General features: G+C 44.7%; 1 protein-coding gene and 1 pseudogene across 2 annotated transcripts in view; both read left to right on the forward strand.

The window, feature by feature from the left end:
- The window catches only part of MYH10 (myosin heavy chain 10), a 1,173,511-nt gene that overhangs the window by 176,319 nt on the left and 974,149 nt on the right, over positions 1–23,043 (forward strand). The gene's annotated exons all lie outside the window — the stretch shown is intronic.
- On the forward strand, positions 5,763–7,295 carry LOC138581904 (tubulin alpha chain, testis-specific-like; annotated as a pseudogene).

Raw genomic sequence — 23,043 nt, forward strand, 5'->3', positions numbered from 1 at the left:
CTGTAAGCACTACTCACTGCACACTAGCTCCAGGTGCAATGCAGAGTTTGGTCAGGCAGTTCTGAAGAACCTTTTTGCTTCATCCTAGATATGAGGCAGGTTATCACAGCTCCACCCAATGTTTTTGTTTGGTGGAATCACCCACAAGGATGGAGGAAAGGGGATGGGACATATGAATAATTAAAGTTACTGACCGTAGTGACTAGATTACTCATAGTCCCCTTTCCTCCATATGTCCCACCCGCCTTGCCCCCATTAATATGACAAGGGCTAATATGTACTAAGGGTAGCCAGGTATCTAAGCGTCTGATGTGTTCAAAGGGGACTGAAGTGAGGCGCTGGAGGCCGGAGCCTCGGTGGGGGGGCGGAGGGGGTTCCGACACCCGAGGCCACGCCCCACACGCTATACTAAATTTAAAGGGGAAGCTCTATCAATTATTCACTGCCAAAGATTCCGGTACCGGCCCCATATTGGGGGAGGCCCACAAGGATGGAGGAAAGGGGACTATGGACACTCTAGTCACTATGGTAACTTTAATGATTACACTTCTGTATAAAATATACATTATATCAATGTGTGTTCCTAATGTTTCCCTCCTTGGTGTGTAACATGCCCTTCTGGGTTTAGGGGGTTGTCTTTATCTTCCTAAAATATATCTTCGACTTTGGTAGCCTTCCTGTTTGTTTTAGACCTTGTTTCCCTGTGCTCTACATGTAACTGCTATTAAGTGTTATATGAATATGTATAATTCTTTATTTGGAATGTAATGGGAAACCAGTGGTAGGTTCTGTTTTGATACCCTTGGATCCTGAACATTGTGATCATAACTTTGTGTAATATTGTGTAGGGGTCTTTCTTTTAACTTTGATCTGAAAGTGTATATGTATAGTGCTTACCAATAGGTATGGGGCTTACATTTTAGGCTATGGAATGAGTTGTGCTTTAAGAGTCTATTTGCAATTTTCTTCTTCTTTTTGTCTTTGTTAAATCTATAGCATCCTCTGCGGTTCGTTCTTTGTAACCCTAGTAGGTTTTTTCCCCATCAAATATATTTTGTGTGCGCCCTTTTGGCAAATTTGATCTTTCATTTTGGGTAACACACTGTTCCACCATTAGATTAGATGCTTGCGCAGCCCCACAATCATAAACTAAAGACTGGAAAATCATAATTCCACTGTTTTTGTTTGCCCATCTACTCTAATCAATAAAAAAATGCCTGCAAGGGGGTTCTGTTTTAATCCGTTACTACACTGAACTCTGATTACCTATGGTATGGTGGCAGATAACATTCACAGTAAGACGGGTTATTACTGGCCTTTTTATTGGAAACTCGATTGGAAATTGGAAGGGAAGCATGAATAATCCGCTGGAATGTGAACTAGGTTATGGACCATCACCTCGAAGTAATCTAATGTATGCTTAATACACAGATTCGGCGTAACCGAAATACAATACGAGCAAGGAAACGGTGAAGCCTACGCCTAGCATTTCTGTTTTCTGTATTTACCTTCTGAAAGCTCTGTTTCACAGCGAATGAGCTTCTGATAAATTTGCGGTGCATTTTCCCAGTGGTGTACCTTGGTCTGAACATTAAGGGATTTCGGCGCGACTGATGTAACGGCTACACTCAAGGACATGTGTCCCTGGTGAAGTATACACATCTGTTCTGAATACGGCCAGAGCGTGCTGCACTTGCTGGGCGCGCTGCAGGGTCACAGCAGTCATTAATGGTGTCTAAGGTTGGGAATCCAGCCAGCAGCCGCAGGCTGTGACCCAAACGCTGCCGTGAAGCCAATTCAGTAGCTCCGTGGAGGAACGACTTTGACCTGGTTGCCCTTTTCTTTATTAACCGCGCTGCTTCGCTAAAGGCAGTTCAACAAGAGGTTGATGGCAACAATGCTCCTTCCAAAGGTTAGTGTTGATAACGCTGTTGCGGTCATGCATCTTAGCAATTACTTAAAAACAAGCCTCTGGAAAATCCGTTTTAAAGCGGATAGCCCACTTTAAAGTTATGACCATGGTTGCTCAGGCATATATACAGTATTGGAATTTTCTACATAAAAAAGACTTGAGCTGCTATCACCAGGCTTCCAGTTTCAGAGCCCTTTGCAGCAGTTCTTACTTACCGTCAGTATTGTCCACAATGTGGTGCTCGATGTAATTGCTTATTTGTAAAGCGTCTATACACAAGTGAAGTGCTTCAAAGCGCTTAAGGGTTGGGGGATCATTAAAAGCGACAAATTGATCCGACTTTGAGACAGGACACTCCAGCGTTGAGCTATACTCCTGGTTCCCATGATGTACGACTCTGGGGAAATGTAATGCACCTTTTTTGGTTCTGATTGGCGAGGTTTCTGTCCTGCTGTATCCCCAGGACTATACTTGATTACTGGCTTCACTATGCGGATTCCTTTATTGACAGTCTATAATACGTTCTTGAGAAGAGGGACTTGTACTCTTGTGTTCCTTGACACGTATTTCATTTAATGGAACGTGTTGCACCATAGCCAAAAATGCCTCCCAGATTGCATGGTGTTGGTCGGTTTAATTTAAATGACTGACATTTCTGAAGAACAATCCATTTAACACTCTGATTAATCAGCATTCTTGTATTTGTTTTCTTTAATTTAGTAAACTGATGACTTTGTCATTTATTACAATTTTCGGCAATATGGCTTGCATAAAGAGAACTATTTAGGGAAATATGTTGTCCTAAAGAGATCTGTAATGGACCCTATAGCACCTTTCCTGATTTACTACTCCGTCCTACTTTCTCCACTAAGCAGACCTGCCAATTGGCTTTGACACACTTACTGAGACCTTATCTAGTTGTTACTGCCCCTTACTTGCCTATTCCCTGTTCTCTCCAGTCTGCTGTCGTCACCACTTACCCCCACTCCCCAATCTCTGTCTCTCACATGGCTTTGCTAGTAGTCTGTGGCCCTCTTCTGTTGTCTTTCCTCTGCCAAAGTTACTGCCCTCGCGCCCCACAGTTTACTCCTCTTTACCTACTAGGTTTGAAGCTCGTCTCCTCTTTACTCCAGCCCTCTTCTTTTACTTGCACTCAGTGGTGCAGTGGGAAAAAGGAACTAGTGGTACTCTGGCTGCATCCAAAAAGGAAGGAATGGGATGGCCAGACAGCTGGCGGGTGGAGGGTGGGGGGACCAGGATCACAGACTTTGCCTGAACAGTGAAGCGCCACTCTTAAAATTTGACCGCATACCTTCCAAACATTACTCGGTACAAATAGTTTGCATTTCAAGGCCTATTGTAGTAATTTTACATAATAAAGCCACATGACAACATTATGGCTTTAATTTTCACATCCCGAATGGTAAACTCTAAGACTTAGAATGCAAGATTAGGTCAACCGGAAAAATCTATTTAAGCCCACTTTACTTAAGACATGCAACACAAGATTGTGTAATGAACTCGGATTTGGAGATTCTTTGTCACAAACCTCCAGCTCGTTGTTATTCATGATGTTGAAACCATTTGAATAGTGACGCGAAGCAACTTCTTTTGCATGTCAAGATAGTAGACATCATGGATATAAACACATCTTTTGAATTGGTGCTTTGTGTTGCTCACTTAAACGGTCACAGATTTGCTAGGTAACTGGTGGTTTGCGAGCTCGTTGAGTTGCAAATGTTCCATCATGCGTATGAAAGGCTCTGCCATTGATAAAAGACATGTTAGCCACCTGAGCACCTTAACGGGCGTTGTGTGTATGTGTCCGCATAGCAGAGACTTGGGAAACTGGCAGTTCTTCAATATCCGCCCTGAGCCGATTCTATATTTGGCTCGTGAGAAAGAGAAAGCGTCCAGGATGCGTTTCTTAAGCCTTTGAACTAAAGGTACGCTCTGTAAAATGCAACCTAACTCGTGGAACGGTGTACCAGTGATTTTCAATACACTTCCATCTCTACTTGCACTCGTGTTGTCCAGTGTGCAAACGAGCTCTGCTCTGCCTTCCCTCTTGTGGCCTTAGATTGCTTACTCCTGACTTTTTGGTGGTTGCGCAGGCTCATGGGAGGAGCTCATGGGAAGGGGAGAAAGGGGCTGTTGACTGTTCACTGATTCACCGGAGTGCTGTCGTTTCTTAACCTCGTCCGAGACTGGTTCTGTGTTGCAGTGTAGGGTGTTGATCTGGGAGTCCTCCTTTGTGGTGACTGAGGGATGGCACATGAGTGAGAGGGAAGAGGGGTTGATGAGTGAGTGGCAGCACCTTTTGGCTGGGGATGGTGTGCGGAATGGGTCTTGGTATTTGAAAAGAATGGATGATGGCCCTGACATTGGCCCAGTGCCAATCTTGCTCTTGGTGCTGGTGTAAACTGCCTCTGGGTAGATGGGTGCTCAGTGGCAGACTCTTCCCCTTCATATCCCCTTTTTTCTCCATGTTGCACTTGGCCTAAATCCTCTGGTACAAGCCAACCAAAACTGCCGTACTAATTCTATGCAGTTTTTCTATAGACCTACTAGTGATCTGGTCTCGGTGAGAGGATGATCATCAGTTCCTGCTGCTTGTTAGACTCTAATAAGTTCCCTCCCTTCATCCTCTGTTTACTGTGCTCAGCATAATGGCTACCCCAATAGCAACAGTTGTGGCCTGGCTCCTAATAACCCAAAGAGAGGGGTGGAAAATAGACTAAATGGTGCGTCACAAAAGGCCTCGCCTTTTCAGCCTTGTGACCCCAGAATGTACATATTTGTGACCCATCAGAAATTGAGTAGTTGAGAGTGAGGAGTTTGGGCAGCTAGGTGAATTCGCATAACCTTTCTTTCGGCTTGTTGTTCACAACCAAACATTCTCCCTCTGCAATCGATCTCTACATCCTCACTTCACCTCCACAAATGCCCATCTCCCTGGACAGGGGCGCAGAACCCAACCTCAACCTCACGTCACACCCAGTGTACGTAATATGCACGTCCACAACGCACACATACATACTGCAAACACATTCACCCCACAGGCCACCACCACATACAATGTTCTCACACGATACTCTGTCACTGTGGGGGAAAAACTAACGCGAGCCATAGAAAATGATATTTCAAACTCTATTTTTACAGGATTGGGTGGATGGTTGCCTAAAGGAACGATAAGGGCCATCCAACACAAAGGCAGGTACTGCCTAAGATTGAAGGGTGACAGAATCCACGTAAGGGTCCAATCTAAGTGCCCAAGTCCAAATGTCCAACCCACTGTTCTGCCTTGCAACCTTAGCCCAGCAAGTTAACCAAGTCATTCAGTCAGTCTTCATAGTACTCCAGCAGGCTTTCTTGGATTCTCCAGCTTTGCTCTTTTATTCTGACATTCTAGTTTTGCTGGTGATTCCTGGGTGCAGATATTGAAATGCTTTGCCAGTGGCTTGCCTTCTTAGGCTCGAAGTGTAGAAAAGTCAAAATGCTTATCGCATTTGAACTTATTCCCACCCTGGTACCTGGGGATACTAGCAGGAATTCCCCTGCTAGTGGCCTGAAGTTATTAGCCACTAGTCAAGGATTTCCTCCCTGGGCTTGAGCCCCTTACCGTCTTGATGGGTTCTGCTTTCACAGGTGCACTGCCTTGCATCTAAGTTGGTTCCTGCCACAGGCTGTGGTGATGCTGCTTCTCTGTGTGTCACTGACCTTGCTCTGGGTGATGCACCCTAGCAGGCTTGCAAATCTTTTCTCTTCTAGAAATTTCCAGAACCTGGGTAAGAGTCCTCCATAGGGTTTTAGCAGCGTCTCTCCGGGACTGGGCTGCATCAACCAGTGATCTGCTTTCTATTCTGTCTCGCTGCCTCCTTCATGCCTTCCAAATTCCCACACCGTTTGACCTCTTATAATGTCTGGGGTTTAAGGTATTCAGTAAATGTTCTGTACAGTGTTGCTCCTGCACGGCAGTCTGGCGAAGACTTGTTGTGCGTCTGATACACCTCGTACTGAGAACAGGCCCGAGCTGACTTCTTACCTAACACACCATGCACAAGTGCATCTCTGTCCACGTCGACCAGGCTGGTGTTCAGATTGGAAATGCCTATTGGGAATTGTATTGTCTTGAATATGGCATTCAGCCTGATGGTAAGATGTGCAGTGCTAAAACCATTGGTGGTGGCAATGATTCATTCAACACCTTCTTAATTGAGAGTGGAGCTAGCAAGTGCGTTCCGAGAACTGCCTGTTGACCTTGAACCAACTGTGGTTGAGGTACGCATGGGCACTTGCTGGCAGCTTTTCCACCCAGAACAACTGATCACTGGTAAAGAAGATGCGGCAAATTATGCAAGAGGCCTTTACACCAGTGGCAAGGAGATTGTCGACCTGGTCTTGGATCGTATTCGTAAACTGTCTCACCAGTGCACATGACTGCACGTCTTCCTTATTTTCCACAGCTTTGGAAGAGGAATGGACTCTGGATTTGCATCCCTGCTCATGGAGAGGCTTTCTCTTCATTACGGAAAGAAATCTAAGCTAGAGTTTGCTATTTACTCAGCTCCCCAGGTGTCTACTGCAGTCGTTGAACCCACAACTCCATCCTCACAACACATACTACCCTAGAGCACTCGTATTACGCTTTCATGGTGGACAATGAAGCCATTTATATCTGCTGCCGTAAACCTGGACATTGAGCGCCCTACTTACACCAACCTGAACCGACTAATTGGACAAATTGTGTCTTCCATCCCTGCTTCTCTGCGATTCGATGGTGTACACAATGTCGACCTGACGGTGTTCCAGACCAACCTTGTCCCTTAACCACGTATCCATTTCTCACTAGTAATTTATGAACTGGTTATCTCAGCTGAGAAGGCTTACCACAAGCGACTGTCTGTTGCAGAAATAACCAATGCCTTCTTTGAGCTGGCCAATCAGATGAAGTGTGATCCTCACTGTGGCAAGTACATGGCTTGCTGTAAGCTGTACAGAGGGGGATGTTGTCCCAAAAGATGTCAATGTAGCCATTGCAACCATAAAAACCAAACGTACCAATGAGTTTGTGGATTGGTGTCCAACGGGATTCAAGGTGGGGATTAACCATCAATCTCCAACAGTGGTCCCAGGAGGTGACCTAGCCCAAGGTGCAACGGGCTGTCGGCATGCTGAGTAACACAACTGCAATTGCTGAGGCCTGGTGTCGACTGGACCATAAATTGGATCTGATGTATGCCAAGCGTGCCTTTGTACGTGGTAGAGGGGATGGAAGAAGTAGTTTTCAGAGGCCCGTGAATATTTCGCTGCACTGGAGAAGAGTTATGACGAAGTGGGGGTAGATTCCGTGGAGGGTGAGGCAGAAGGGGAGGAATATTAAAGGGTACTGTAAGTGACATATTTTATTAATAAATGCAAACCGATTCTTGAATTATTGCATGGTTTCTCAACAAACTTGTTTGGGTATACGTGTTTTACATGACATTAAAATGTAAGGTTTACCTGTGCTTTGTTTTTTTGGAAGTGCTACAAATTAAATCAAGTTGTATGTTTTAAAATGTTTAAAAAAATGAAACCTTCTGTTTGACTAGGGCTATTTCCTGTTGTCCCTGGGTCTCCTGATTGGTCAGTGCCTTCATGTTCTCCATTCTACTGCAGGTGTTTCTTGTCCTATTATTTTTGCGTGGTATGGCATTCTTGATACCAGTGCTTGCTGATTGTCTTTGCTAGGGCTCACATTGGCCGAGGGAGTAAACGCAGACACTGTCATCTTGAAGTCATGGTGGCCCCGCAGTGATGCTACCTGCGTCTTCTTGCCACCCGGCTCTTTCAATTCCTCCTGCTTGCGCTGTCCACACGTGCCACGGTCTCCCGAGCGGACGATTGGGTTTGCCTCACAGAATTTGCTCCATGCTGGCTGCTCAGGAGTCTCCTGCTTGCCTCTCCAGATGTTGAGAATCAGACTGGGTTTCTTGCATTCTCTGAATTGCTCCAGCACCCATTGGAAATCGCCATGTCACCTCCCCTCTTTGTTGTCTAGTGGCTGCATTACAGTTCTCTGGCACAAAACGTTGGCAAGGGAAAGGGCGTCTCATCACCAAGTGAGTGGCTTCCCCTGGGCCTTGGAGCCTCCTGGTTCCTCTTTGAATGCCTCCCAAGTGATGTCTTCACAGTGCATATGACAATGTTTTACACTATTCTAGAAATTGCGTACACACATACTAGATATAATGCTATCATCTACAGGGAATTTTGCATACACAACGCAGCTGTCCTACAATGCACACAACAGCACTGTGCATACCGCATGGCGAAGCACATCCCACCCACAGCCCTGCATCACCTCCATAGTCCCACAATGCTCACAACATGCCACACAGCAAACTCGCAAATGCTATGGACACACAACAAAGATGCAATACTAATTGTCACCACTACCACATTCTCATCACTATTAACATGACCAGTTCTTATTAGTATCTGTGAACACATTCATGCCAACCTCACTGCTACAATCCTGCTTCCTTGGCACAACATTACCACCACACTCGTGTTGCTGTCACTTCATTTTCTCCAGCTTCTTTCCTCTTCTCTTGGGATGGTGCATCAGGTAGACCCTGCCAGAGGCACCTTCCACTGAAGTTACGAGGACCACAGGTAACTTCACCCGTTTCTCTTCACTTCTACCCAGGAACCATGTTTTTTGACATTTGTGTTGCACCAGACTGCCATTGCTGGGGTATCAAAACACTAAATTGTCTGTTTGGGAGACCATAGTTGGATTATTCCATAGTAAAACAGTACATTGCAGTTCCGCGTGGACACTGCATGATAAACTTGTGTTAAAGATGCATGACAATTACAATTTATGGTTTAAAATTGCTGGGAAGTTTTTGGCTCCTGCTTCTACTCTAGGAGAGCCTGTTTAGTCTAACACCAACAGTTAGTTACCAGGAGCTAGTTTAGGTTCATGAGGCCAACTGGTGCCTTACAAACTTGCATATGTGACATTAACTTTCAGTGTTTGAGAATGTAAATAAAGCATTATGACACATCTAAATATAACGGATCAAACACAATGGGGAACACGTTAGTGTGCATCGTATGTGGAAGTTAATTGGTAGTGTTCTGTGTACTCCTGGTTCCCCAGTGGTAGACCCTGCCTACTGGGCAATTCCACACACCCTGGAGCTGGTTTTAGCTCCTGCTCCTTGAATCGGAATTTCTAACCCTGACAATTTCTTTAGCATAGATGGTTTGTACTGTAAGACATTATTTAGTGGTTTTATGTATTAGGTGCGTGATGTGGTTTAATCCAAAATGACCTAATAAGAAATACTGGATGCGTGATTGGGCCGAATTTCGGCTGTTTGAAAAATCCGACAGACAAAAATTTTAACCAAATAACACATGCTGTATTTGGGGCTATATTGTGAGCGGGGGATGCGGGGGACACCCCTGCAGCTGTCCCGTGGGGTAGAGTAGAAGGACCCTGCAGCAATGGTTCCCAATCACGGAAGTGAAAGGGAACAGGCGTCACAGGGACACGGCAAGACGGAATGGAAGTTAAGTAGGGGGGTAGGGATGTGTTGGGGGGGTGTGGGTAGGGACTTGGGCAAGTCAGTAAAGACCGAAGATTATTTTTTAACATATTCTTTGGTCTTTTCTCCCTCTAAAATTTCTGATTAGGTCTTTGAACCCCAAACCACGTGATGCTGTGTGTTTTGCTATGTCAGTCAATAAGAGACTGCTGGCATGAGAATCAAACGTAAGGTGTGAGCCTGCCATCTTACACAGTGATGTGGTATTGAAAGGTGGAGCAAGCAGTGTCTGAAGATATGACCATCCTTGGAGCATCTGATTGCAGATGCGGGTTGTGCAATTATGTTGAATCTGCATACTGCGGTTTGGTACAGTTGCTGCACAATGATTTGTTAATCTTTCATCATATGTTAAACTTATGCAGGATACCACAGTCTGGTCTGAACATTGGTTCTTCACAGGATTTCTCTGGCCACCAGAACCTGCAGTAGATCCCTGCTTGGCCCAGAGTCCTTCTTCCTTGTGTGTGAATCTGTTACTGTGCTCTCAAGTTTCGTTTGTTCCTGCACCACCTCAGCTGTCAAAAAAAATCCATGGCGTCCTTCCAGAGCAATTAAGGCACAGTCAATTTCAAGCTTCAGCTTTTTGCTCTGCCATGCAGACCTAATCCGTAGCACCAACTATTTGGTAGCATTTTGTAAATATTGCTCCGGAGGCAGAACTACAATATTGCATACAATGATTAGTGCTATTGCTACCTAGGCATTAGCAAACAGATATTGCTGAACCATGAATTTTCAGATGATTCGACGCAGGGAAAAATACTCGAACCATGACCAGTTTGTGTTCTGCTTAGGTTCATTTAATTTCAGGCTGGGCAACCTTTCAATGAATAGCTTGCCGAAAAGGTCAGACTTTTCTCCCAAGAGATGTTCAAAGAAAGTGACCCCTTGCAGGACAATGGGCTTGTAGCCCCTTTCATATAGAATACAAAATGAACCCTGTTTGCAGCCGACAGAACGTCATCCCTAAACATGTATAATAGCAACGTGGGTCAATGTAGATGAACTCTACAAAAAACTTCTTTGGGAATTTAAGCCGTGAACCTTGAGCGAGAACGTAAAGAACCTTAAATCAGGTTGCTGCTAATGTTCATGGCTGGATGTTCTATACAAAACGGCGGGGGAGATTAATTGTGTTTTAACATATGAATAATAGTGATGAATTTGTTTGAATTAATTCTTTTTTGTAAGCGTTCACGGTATGTATTTTTTGTAATAGTTATTTTTTCTACTGAGCCATGTGCAAATTAAAAAAATAATAGCAATGCATTGGTTTCCGAAGATACTACGTTTTCATGAACTCAAAGCACTTTAATAATGGCCGTGTAAATGGTACTTAAAGCACTCGATAGGCTGTATCATACCTTCCAACCATATACTCTCTCCCTGTTTTAAAATACCTAACCTCTCTAACTTGAAACTCTGCAGAATGAAATGCTTCGTCATGCTCACTTAGTGTATCATTGACCCTGCCCAGCCCTTATTTGCTTCTCAGGGTTACGGGTCTGTCATGGAACTATTGTAGCAGACCCCAGCACATCTGACTGGCGATTGCATTAGCAGGGTCAGCTATGCAGCCTCGCAATTACCCACTTCCTCTGTTCTCATTTTTATCAACTTCATAAAGTGAAGCTCAGTCGTTCCTCCCCATATACAAACACGCGACTTACAGGTTACACACAGATCTTTGAAGCAGGAGACTAACCTCCTGAGATCTTGCTGCTGAGTCTAAGGTGTTTTGGGTAACATTCACTGATGCTCTGGAGGCGCCCCTTGTGAATCCCTGGGCACATTTCAGCCATTCCTGCTGTCCATTCCTGCAACCTTCCAAGGGAGTTTTCCGATATTCGTTTTATAGGCCTCAGCCACAACCGTCCCAAACCTCGCTGTTAATGTATGGGTATGGAGATGCTGTCGGATTTGGGCCATGAAAGAAAATCGCCATGAATCTTCCAAGCGGCCTGATTATTATTGAGAGATCTCGCTAGGAGCCTACCAATTATTTTATTTGTAAAATTCGTCCAGCCCAATAATCTAACCAACCGTTCGTTAGCACCAAAGTAAAGTGAAATAACATATAGAAGATCAGTAATGTAAGCTTTCCCTGGTATTTTCTTTTTTTTTTTTTTTTTGTTTCTTTTATTCGTTTTCAGACACCAGAGTGTGGGGAAGAAACCAAGCTTGGTGAATGCGTCTATTTGGAATGGCACTTTAGGAGGCAGTTTGTCACGTGCCTGCGATTCTATTAAAAGACTGTTACGGGCCACTGAAAACCTTGATGACATGCCTCAAGTCCCACAGCTTATCCTGCAGCGCTCGACTTTCCGTCGCCGCTTTCTTTGGTCACCGTGGAAGCTAGACATTCTTTCGGATATACATAAACTCCTAATCGTTTTGTTGCAGAATGTTTCTGGAACGTTCCCTCCGTAGCCAATAGCCGGCTCTCACACGGACCTTGCCTCTGATGGTACTGGCGGTGATAAGGCAGAGGAGGAAATGACATCACACTGCCTAGCTGCCAGGAAAGTTAATCACAGCGTGAACTCTTCGCTAACTGGGCCCATCTGACGTCTATCCTTCAGCATGTGTAGGCACGTGGTAGATGTGGCTGTTGACACAGCTATCGGCATGCCTTCCCGTTACTGTGGAAAAGAGATCGCCTAGACAGCATACCTCATCCCGCACATGCGCAGGGTTTTATTAATGCAAGCTGTGGAACAGCAATTGTCCCCTTGCGGACTCCATCCTTTAAAGTAGACGGCTTAAGGAAGCACCAGGGACTTTATACAACAAGCACATGTAACATCGCTCTTCCAAAATCATGGGCCGCCAGAGGGAAATTGGGTTAAAGAGCTTTTATTTATGCAAGCACCCACCACCAGTGACCATCAGACCAGTTACCAATCCCCAACTGACATCAACCAACCACTTTCACACTGCCCAAGTCCCCATATTCCCATATGTCGCGCCCTGAAACGCGTGTATGGGAGTGTTATAAATGCCATATTTTATCGTATAATTCCTTTGACATCGTGCATTCCAGGCCTAGGAAAGAACGTGAATTACTCCAATGGAGTTACCACATGCACATTACCGTATCCCTTTCTCCAAACCTCCACTTCCGGGTTTCTGTGATTAAAAATGGATCACCCCTCGTGTCTTTGTTACACTAGCATCTGTCCGTGCTGAATCTGGTACCTTCTACGACTTTTCCCGATCGGTTCTGAACAGTGGTGTTGTGGGTCTCCTGATAAGAGGCCCTCGGCTCTCCCCTTCTGCTCCCTCCTCATACATCACTTCCTTTTTTATTTTAATACGCCACTATTCAACTGTCTGGCTTTCTATTGACCCTCCACCCCTGAACCTTTCAACTCCTTTCCTGGCCTGAACCACCTCCTTGAGTAACTTGTCATGTTCATGGACTTTAACCTTCCTAAACATTCAGCAGTCACCTGTCTTGAACCTAACTTCGTACAGCCTACCCACATTGGTGGGAACTCTCGATCTAGTCTTTCTTTACTTCGTTCTCTTCCTCTGACTTCTACACAGACCCTTTCGCCTCTTAGCACTCTATTGTTCACTGTAACCTCTCCATACCTCCATCATCTAATCCCTTCTCATCAATAACGAAGAGGATAATCAAGAAGGACTTTCCCCCTGACCTTATGAGGAAGCCTCTCCTGTGTCTTCCCTATTCATGCCTATTCCATTGGCCATGCTTTTAAATATATATATTTTTTTTACTTTCACCAAGCACATGATGCTTTGACCTGCATGCACATGCACACCTTCCAACCACTGTCCTCTGAGATCTAGACCCTCACAAACATGTGCTTTGACCTATGATGCCGACACAAATCCTGAATCCTCACCCTTTCCCATAGCCTACAGACATTCCCTTACTGCTCTATCCATTGCACTGGGCTCTGCCAAAAAAAAGACCTCACATATGCCTCCGGGCTGTGTGAGCGCTTTAAGAATGCAAAAAATGTTTGCAAAAGGAACAAATTGGACATTTCTTTTTTTTAAATCACCCCGGAAACCTTTGCCTACCCTTTCAGCTTTGCTCACTAATTGTCCTCTAAATCTGTTAAATTCATGGCACTTGCAGCCCTCCTCCCTATACCACCCTTCTTTTGTCCACCAAGTATCGCTCCACACCCCTTCTACTCTCAACTACACTTGTACATCTTATTACAAATTTGCACCCACCCATTACTGCCCCAACCCATCTTCTGCTTGCTTTCGATCAGTTTGTTCCTCAAATGGTCAAACACTTAGTCCCAATCACATGCCCTTGTCTCCTCTTAAACCTCCAACTACTGGGCTCATCCCTTTCTCCTGCACATTTTCTACCTCTTTTGGCAAACCACAATGCGGACCCAAACCGCCATGTAAACTATCGCCTGGCTTCCCTCCTACCCAGATTATTCAAAGGTCTTTGAGTGTATGATGTTCAACTTGATTACCAAGTACCATGAGGATAATGGCCTTTAGTCTGGCTTCTGTTTGTAAACGGTACACTGAGACTCCACTCATGCATATCTTCAACTTTTTCTCTGATACTCGCCACTCTGAACTCTATTCTGTACTCTGCTCACAAACCTCTGGCACCACCTCTCTGAATGTAGGCATCCCCCAAGGATCAGTCCTTGAACCTCTGCTCTTCACCCTGTAGACTGCTGCCCTTGGTACACTTATCTCGTCCTCAGGCTTTCACTATCACCACTTTGCTGATAACACTAAAATATTTGTCTCCTTTCCCTTCATTACTGTGCCCTTGAAACAGATTAGCAACTGCCTCACTGCTATCCGCCACTGAATGTCTGTGTTGCTTCATGCTGAATTTTTGGGAAACAGTCCTGTTTCTCCTGCTTCCAACACCAGTTATCCCCTCTTCTTGCGGATAGTATTCCAGCCTAACCACCTTGTAGACTTTCCGAAGATATGCAACGTTGGGGTCCTCTTAGACAACATCCTCAGACTGCAACAATTAATCACACCACTACCTCTCCTGCTCACATTAACCTTTTGTTAAATCTTCACACACACCTGACACAAGGTGAGTTTGTGAAGTATTTTTTTCATATAAAATAAGCGGCTCTCCTGCTCAACAGCTCCACTAACAGTCACTCACATAGCTACACTTCCTGTCACTTGCAATCAGGTCAGCCACACAGGGACCCCATTACATGCACTTGGACCCTTCTCACCTATATCAACAGATATAATTACCAATACTCATGTCTACACTGACTTAAAACACCAAGCTCTGCTAGGACCATTAGCTTACACCTCCAAGCCCGGTTCCACTCACGATAGAAACAACAAACTACGTGCTAGACTTAACAAACTTCACGAGACACCCAGACGACTCCTCCCTCCTACAAAACGTGAGATGAAACGTCAAAATGGTAAGGAACGCAACGCTTCCAACATCGCCCCAGCTTCAATGTACACACAAACATCTGAATCTAAGATAAAATCTAGTGCGAAAAATACTCCTAATCTCACACAACCTAAAGAGGAAACCAAGGATCACTCCTACAAAGGAGCGCTTCTCAATGCCAGGTCATTAGTTGCACATGCCCTTGATATAGCTTATCTAATCACTGAGGCGAATTTGGACTTTATTGCAATAACCGAAACCTGGCTACACAAGGCAGCAGGCCCTTCACTTATGCTAGCCATCCCTGACGGGTACACTATATGTAGGCAAGACCGAGAGGGCACCCGCGGAGGCGGAATTGCCATCATCTCCAAACTGAGTGTTTCGCTAAGGCTAGCCCCCGCCCAAACTCTACAATCTTGTGAAGCCCTCACTGCAAATCTCCTCGTAAACAATAATCATTCACTAACCATTCACCTAATCTATAGACCTCCAGGTCCGCTTGGGACCTTCAAAGAGGATCTGCACAAGCTACTAACCCTCAATGCTAAAACCATTTCACAACTGCTGGTACTAGGGGATTTTAACCTAGGATTTAATGACCAAGCAGATGCGCACACCGTGACTATTGCCCACGCTATTAACTCCCTAGGATTCTCCCAAAAAGTCAACAACCCCACCCATACGTAAGGTAGAATACTAGACTGGGTCGCTGACTCAAAATGTACAGCAGTTATCTCATCTATCTCGGCATTATCATGGACTGACCACTCACTAGTGTCCTTCAACCTCCTAACCTCCCGACCATCCTCTACAGTCGTCCCCATGGCACTTTCATGCCCAACAAGAAACAAAAAGAATATGACAATAGACAATGTCATACCCGCTATTCTTCCAACATTAAATGCACTGCCTGACAACTTAGACCCCAGCATATTAGTTCATGAGTACAACAAAATCATGACTGATACTATGGACAAAATTGCCCCATTTAAAATGCGTACAAGTAAACCTAAAGCCCATTTAAATAAATGGTTTACTCCTGAACTCAAGGCCCTACGCCTCACCAAGAGAAAATATGAATCCAACTGGAAACTATGCCCAACTGCTGAGAACAAGGCCAACCTAACATCTATTTCCCGACAATACAAAAATGCAGTTTGTCTGGAATTCATACAATGATCGTATCGCCAACTCTATCTCAAGTATGAAGGAACTCTTTTCCATACTGAAGGAACTTGAGTCACCTATTACCATACCAGACACCTGTACTAAAGATCAGACCTGGTGCACAGACATCCAACATGCTCTAACCAATAAAATTAACACCCTCCAAAATAAAATTCAACTGAAAAAAGATTTGCTTAACCTTCCTACTCTGTTACCACCCAAGGCTACCCACATGCCCCAGTCTAGCAGATTCTTTCACCAAAACCACCACACTAGAGATAAAAAATCATCCTTACCCTCAAACCATCTAATTGCAAAGGAGACCTCTGCCCAGCACAGTTAATAAAAGACACTGCCAGAGATTTATCACCTTTATTTCCAAACTTGTCAACCGATCCTTCTCCACAGGCATCATCCCAGCCAATTTAAAACAATCTTGGCTGCTCCTGTTGCTCAAAAAGCAAACTCTAGACCCTCTCATCCCTACTAACTACCGTCCAAGCACTACAGTTCCATTTCTGTTGAAAATCCTGGACAAAGTGGTCTACATACAGATTCAAAAATACCTTTGAACTGCATAAACTACTAGGATCTAGACAATCTGGCTTCCGCCCACTACATGGACCGGAAACAGCCCTTATTGATTCAAAGACCCAAATAGACGAATTGAGAGATCAAGGTAAGACAGCCCTCCTCCTCCTCCTCCTACTAGATCTCTCAGCTGCGTTTGACCTTGTGGACCACAAGTTCCTCTGCAGACACTTGGACTCTGCTGCTCACTTCTCCACCCAAGCTATCAGTTGGATACAATCCTTTCTGAGTGAGAGAACTATGAGAGTTTTTTCCCCATCGGCAGCAACAGACCCCATACCCATCACCTGTGGAGTCCCTCAGGGATCCTGCTTCTCCCCGACTCTATACAATATATTCACCAAACCTCTGTTCGATGATCTGGACAATCTTGGTATCACCTACACCAACTATGCAGATGATACACAGATTCTCCTCCCACTTTCTGGGGATCATAGCAAGGACAGGGAGTTGGTGAATAGTGTATCTCATTCAAGCATGGATGGCTACTCTTGGTCTCTGCCTGGATGATAAGACAGAGTTGATCATTCTGGGTACACATGCCAATATTAACAAATTGGGCCCGGACTACTCAGCTTTCAGCATAGATGGAAATGTTATCAAAGTCTCGAGGGAAGTAAAAACACTCGGTTTTTACCTCGATTCTTCCTTGTCTTTCACTAAACAGGTGAACTCCCTAGCTTCCACTACTGCCTACACCTGTAAATTGATAAGAGCAGGCAAACCCTTCCTGTCCAATACCAGTTGTCTAATCTTGGCTAGAGCCTTAATACTTTCCCGACTCGACTATTGTAATGCCCTATACAGTGGTGCCAATAAAGCCACTACCCAAAGACTCCAAACACTACAAAACAATGCTCTTAGAGCCGCATTAGGCATAAAGAAGAGGAGCATATCTCCTCTATTAGGCGGCAACACAAATGGCTCTCCACAGATAATAAAATCCACCTAAAAATGATCTCCTTGACCAATAAGGCCCTAAACAATGCTGCTCCTAGTTACTTGACGGGCAAAATAAAAAGAAAAACATCTAATAGACCCATGAGACTCGCCAACTCGAATTGCCTGGTAGTACCCAGATTTAGACTTGCTAAAATCGGTGGTGCAAGCTTCCCTGTGAGAGCTGCCAACTTGTGGAACGCTTTGCCACCCAACCTAAGAGTAGACCAACCCTTCCCACACTTCAGAAGGAACTTCATCAAACATATTAACGCTAACGACGACTAGACACCTGAACCTTCACAAGTGTAGCCCTACTTAATGCACTCAGATGCGTTAGTAACCCTTATGTTTATAACTGCTAACTCTGTATATTGCTAACTGTACATTCATGTAAATACTGCAATCGCTAATTGTACATTCATGTAATTTTGTAATATTGTAAATTCATTCATGTAAAATTGTAACATTGTAAGCCTCGCATATACTTGCTGCTGCGCCCGGTAACCTAAGGGTCTGGAGCGCATTATAAATAAATAAAACAAACAAGCAGCATAACCCTTAACCACGCACAGAACCTAAAATGTTAATAGGTTCCCCTGGAGACAGGATAAACAATCCTTTACAAAGTCAGCACGAGTGCTCATTCCTGCTTCTTGGCATTGCTCTCGACTTCCCACTGTGGCCTACCGACACCATGCTTATTGACTCTCCACACAGAACTGCTTCCTTTTCAAGTGCTTTCTCCTAGTCTACAAAGCAACCCCTGGCCTTGCTCCACAGTACCCATACTATCTGTCTGCTCACCATCTTGTTCCCTCTGCTCCTCGTCTGCACTTAAATGCACTGGCCTGTGCCGCTTTTCGCTTCAGCTCTTCCTCCCTGTTTGCCCCGCTCCATTTGAATCCTCCCATCCCATCCTCACTACCTGTTCCCACCACTCCATCCACTGCCACCTAATGTGATGTTTTATATTTGCACAGTACTCCTCTTTAGTTTGCGGCACTTACTCCCTAGGGTAATGTTACCTTTGTAAATTTAATGTTTGTTTTTGTCTGATCATTGGTCCATAATCTACTTTGCTCACACCCTCATAACGCAGCTCGCTGCCTGTTTTCATCTGTCTTGTTGTGCAGGCAGCCTTCCGGGGAATGCCTCATCATCTGTAAATACGTTATTGTAAGTAATTGCTGAGTGAAATTGACATCCCTTCTCTTCGGATCAATACAGATAATACAATGCATAATCTGGAAATTGGACAGGTACTTCCTTTTGTCTATCACAAACGCCATTACCCATTGTCACTACCTTCCAGCTGAGCATCTTTCCCCACAACATTCCACTGCATAGGATTTTAAACCTCACCCTCTCTTGCAGCAGCAGAACAATTCCTTTCCGAATTCATGTACCACAGCAAGATACTCGTACACTACTATGCACATCGTCCAATCAGCTTCAACAACATTCATACAAATGTGTTGGTAACCTCAAATACAAAATCCCCAGCAAACAACTTTACTCGGTAAGAACCCATAAGATCATTAAACCGTATGCTGCTGCCTAAGCCATCCAATGCTCCAATGATGTCTAAATCGACTTTGGACCACTCCTTTCCTAGTAAACTGATGCGAGCTTCAAAATACTTTTTCTTCACCTTCTCACTCCACGTGCATGTGACATCCCTCACTGCTTTCTTAGGAATGTTTTTTTTATACTGCTGGACAAAAGAACCTTCACTTAGGTCAGTTGTAGGTAGCGACATGAAAGGCCTCAGACCCAATACATTAGACAAATATCCGGTATCTACAGATTATTGGTCAGGATTGCATTGATCACAAGCTAACAAGCTGCACATTATAGCTCAAACCAACACCCAATATGTATCATTCCTGTATTACAAATCTACTAATTCAAGAAACGTCTTCAGGGTATTTTTTGAAAACATGCTATGCTATATGCCGTCAATAACAAAGGTTTGGCAGTTCCTAGAACCACAAGACCCTGGTTCTACTATGGTTCCCAATGAAATATCACAACTTCATCACGAAAACCTTTTACACTGTTCTTGCTGAGCCCCAAACTTGTAGCTACTCAGTAAAATGTTCCTCACCTTGTGTCCATTTAATCTGGTGGTCTTCTTTCCCATTTCACTTACGGCTGATCCTATCATATGCATGTAGTGGCACGAGTGTGCATTTTATTATTTTTTTTAATATATTTTTATTATTTTCAAATACTAATATACAACTGATAACGTATTCCCACTTCCCTCGCCCTACCCCCTCCCACCCCGGAAGTTCTCCTGAGTGTCTCTGTTCTTGCCTGGGTATGTCTAGGAACTAAAAATGTTTGAGATTCTTATGTTGTGCGGGCACCATTGCTCCATGTAGTCCGATTGCAGGTAGTCCAAAACCTCTCCCCATTCTTTTGTGAAGGCCTCTTTTGATCCCTGTATGGTGTGTGTGAGTTTTTCCATGGTCAATTGTGACCATACTTTTTGTAGCCATGCATACAGCAGAGGTGGTTCTTGTTTCTTCCAATTTTGAGCTATAGTCGCCCATGCTGCTATGAGTAGGCCCATGAAGCTTCTCCATTGTGTTTTTTTGAATTTCTTGGCCGTCTGATCTTTCATTCCACAAAGCCATACCCTTTCCCCTAATAGATCCACATCCGGAAAGATCTTTGACATTTCAGACTTTACTTCTGACCAAAAGCCTTTGATCCCCCGGCAGTCCCACCAGATGTGCTTCCATGTGCCCACCTCTTTGCATCCTCTCCAGCAGGTGTTAGTTGTTCGTGGGTACATGGAGTGTAGTCTCTCCGGCGTATAGTGCCATTGGGTGATGATTTTTTGCCACATTTCTCTTTTTTGGACTGATCGGGTCATTTTTGGGATGGTGTTCCAGAGGTCCGTCCATTGCTGCTTGTGGATTTCTTCCCCCAGTGTCTTCGTCCACTTGACCATGTAGGCCCATTTGACTTCTTCTTGAGTGTTGATGAAGCTATATAGGGAGGACACTAGCTTTCTTGTCCCTGAATTGGAAATTAAAACATTTTCAAATGGGGTGAGGTCTCTAGTGGCCGCCGCTTTGATGTCTGGAGTCGCAAGCCAATGCCTGAGCTGTTCGTATTTGAACCTGTCTGACTCTTTTAGATTTAGTAGTGTTTTGCATTCGTTGAAAGTGGTCACTACTTCACCTCGAAACATTTCCCCTATTTTTGTGCATCCTGCGGTTTCCCATTTCTCATAAGAGCCTTGTTCCATTCCCGGGGGGAATAGGGGGTTCCGGCAGATAGGTGTGAATGGGCCTAGGACCGTGGTCATGGTGCCCTTCCGAGTTTGTTCGTCCCAGGCCTCTAGGGTGGTTTTCATAATTTCACTAATGCGGAGATTAGGATGCCTATGCGGTTTCGCTTTCCATAGGATTTCCTCCAAGGGGAATCTGGCTAGCTCCCGATCTTGTGTCACCCACACTGTTTTTTGGTCGTCTCCCAGCCATTCTCGAAGGACCCATAATTGCGCTGCCTGATAGTAGTTGCGGAAATGTGGCAAGGACATACCCCCCGCCCTGGTCGGAGCTGTGAGGGTCGCTCTGGCAATCCTTGGGGACTTCTTGTTCCAGATATATGATGTGACCGCTTTAGATAGTGCCTTGAAGAATGATTTGGGGACCCTAATTGGGAGTGCCTGAAAGAAAAATAGTATCCTTGGGAGGATGTTCATTTTTACTGCCTGGATTCTGCCCCATCATGAGACCATTAGGGGATTCCAACGTTCCAGATCCCTCTTTACCCGCTCCAGGAGTGGGGGAAAGTTCATTATGTATAGCGTCTCTACCTTCTGTGTCAAGGTTATGCCCAGATATTTAATTCCTTTTTCTGCCATTTTTAGATCTAGTGTAGCCGCTATTCTTTCTATTTCCGCTCTTTCTCCTGCTAAGAGTAGAATCTCCGATTTATTCCTATTTATTTTGAGGCCCGATATTGCCCCGAATGTCTCCAATTCTCAAATTGCTGTGGTCAGTGTCCTCCCAGGGTCTGCTAGGGCCAGTAACAAATCGTCTGCGTACGCAATTACTTTGTGTTGTACGTCTGCCATATCTATCCCCGTAATGCGGGCTGACTCACATATTCTGATTAAGAGTGGTTCTAGAAATATGGCATAAAGAAGGGGGGAGAGCGGGCATCCCTGCTTGGTACCCCTTGTTATTTTCACTGTGTCTGAGACCTCGCCATTAACGGCTATTCTGATTGTTGGGGAGTTGTAGTTGGCTTTTACCATATTTATATACCGTTCCCCGAATCCCATGCATTCAAGTGTTTTGAAAAGTATTGACCATTCTACCCGGTCAAACGCCTTTTTGGCGTCTAATGAGAGGAGGGCTGCCGGGGTGTGTGTAATCCCTGTTTTTTCTACTAGGTGTAATATTCTTCTCAAATTATCGTGTGTTTGTCTCCCTGGGATGAAACCTGATTGGTCGGTGTTTATTAAGTTGGGCAGTAGTGGGGACAGCCTAGTTGCTAGAATTTTAGTGTATATCTTGGCGTCCAGGTTAATTAGAGCTATGGGGCGATAGGAGCTTGGGAGGGATGGATCTTTCGTTGCTTTATGGAATACCAACACTTTTGCTTCGTTCATTGACTGGGTCACATTTCCGCTTTCTTTGAAGGAGTTTAAGAGTCTCGTCATGACAGGGGTGAGTAGGTCTGCAAATTTTTTGTAGAATGGGGCTGTGAAGCCGTCTGGGCGAGGTGCTTTGTTGTTTGGAAGTCCCGCTATTGCTTTCTTTACTACTTCTTCGCTTATCGGGTTTTCTAATGCTTTTTTATCTTCTTCTGGGATTTTTGGGATGGGGAGGGATTGTAGATATGTATCTTGGTCATTTTCGTTTGGGTGATCTGATGTATATAGCTTTTGATAGAATTCTCTAAAGGCCTTTCCTATGTCATGGGTTCGTGTTTGGGGTTCACCCTGTGCGTCTCGAATGCTCATGATGGTTGTTGCTTTTTGTTTCTCTCGAAGCTGTCTCGCTAGATATCTGTCTGCTTTGTTGGCTTTTATATAGAGGCGTTGTTTAAGGTATTGGAGAGATTTCTCTGCTTCTTTGGTGCGCAGCATATCCAGTTGCCCTTGGACGTGTCTAAGGGCCTTCTTGAGACCTCTGGAGGGATGGGATAGTAACTTTTCTTGTGTGTCCGTTATTTCTTTTCCCAGTTCTTTTTCCCAGGAGCGTCTCTGGGTTTCTTTGGTGGCCTTCAATGCTATGAGGTGTCCTCTGATTACCGCTTTGAATGCTTCCCAAACTGTGCCCAATGGGATTTCTCCGGTGTCATTTTGTTCAAAATATTCTGTAATTTTCTCCCTTATCACTTCCCCCATTATCGGGTCTGTAAGAATGTCCTGTGGGAGCTTCCAGCGCCAGAGCCCACCCCCC

This window comes from Ambystoma mexicanum, chromosome 3q (assembly GCF_040938575.1).
Source record: "Ambystoma mexicanum isolate Mex_15411 chromosome 3q, UKY_AmexF1_1, whole genome shotgun sequence".
Taxonomy (NCBI): domain Eukaryota; kingdom Metazoa; phylum Chordata; class Amphibia; order Caudata; family Ambystomatidae; genus Ambystoma; species Ambystoma mexicanum.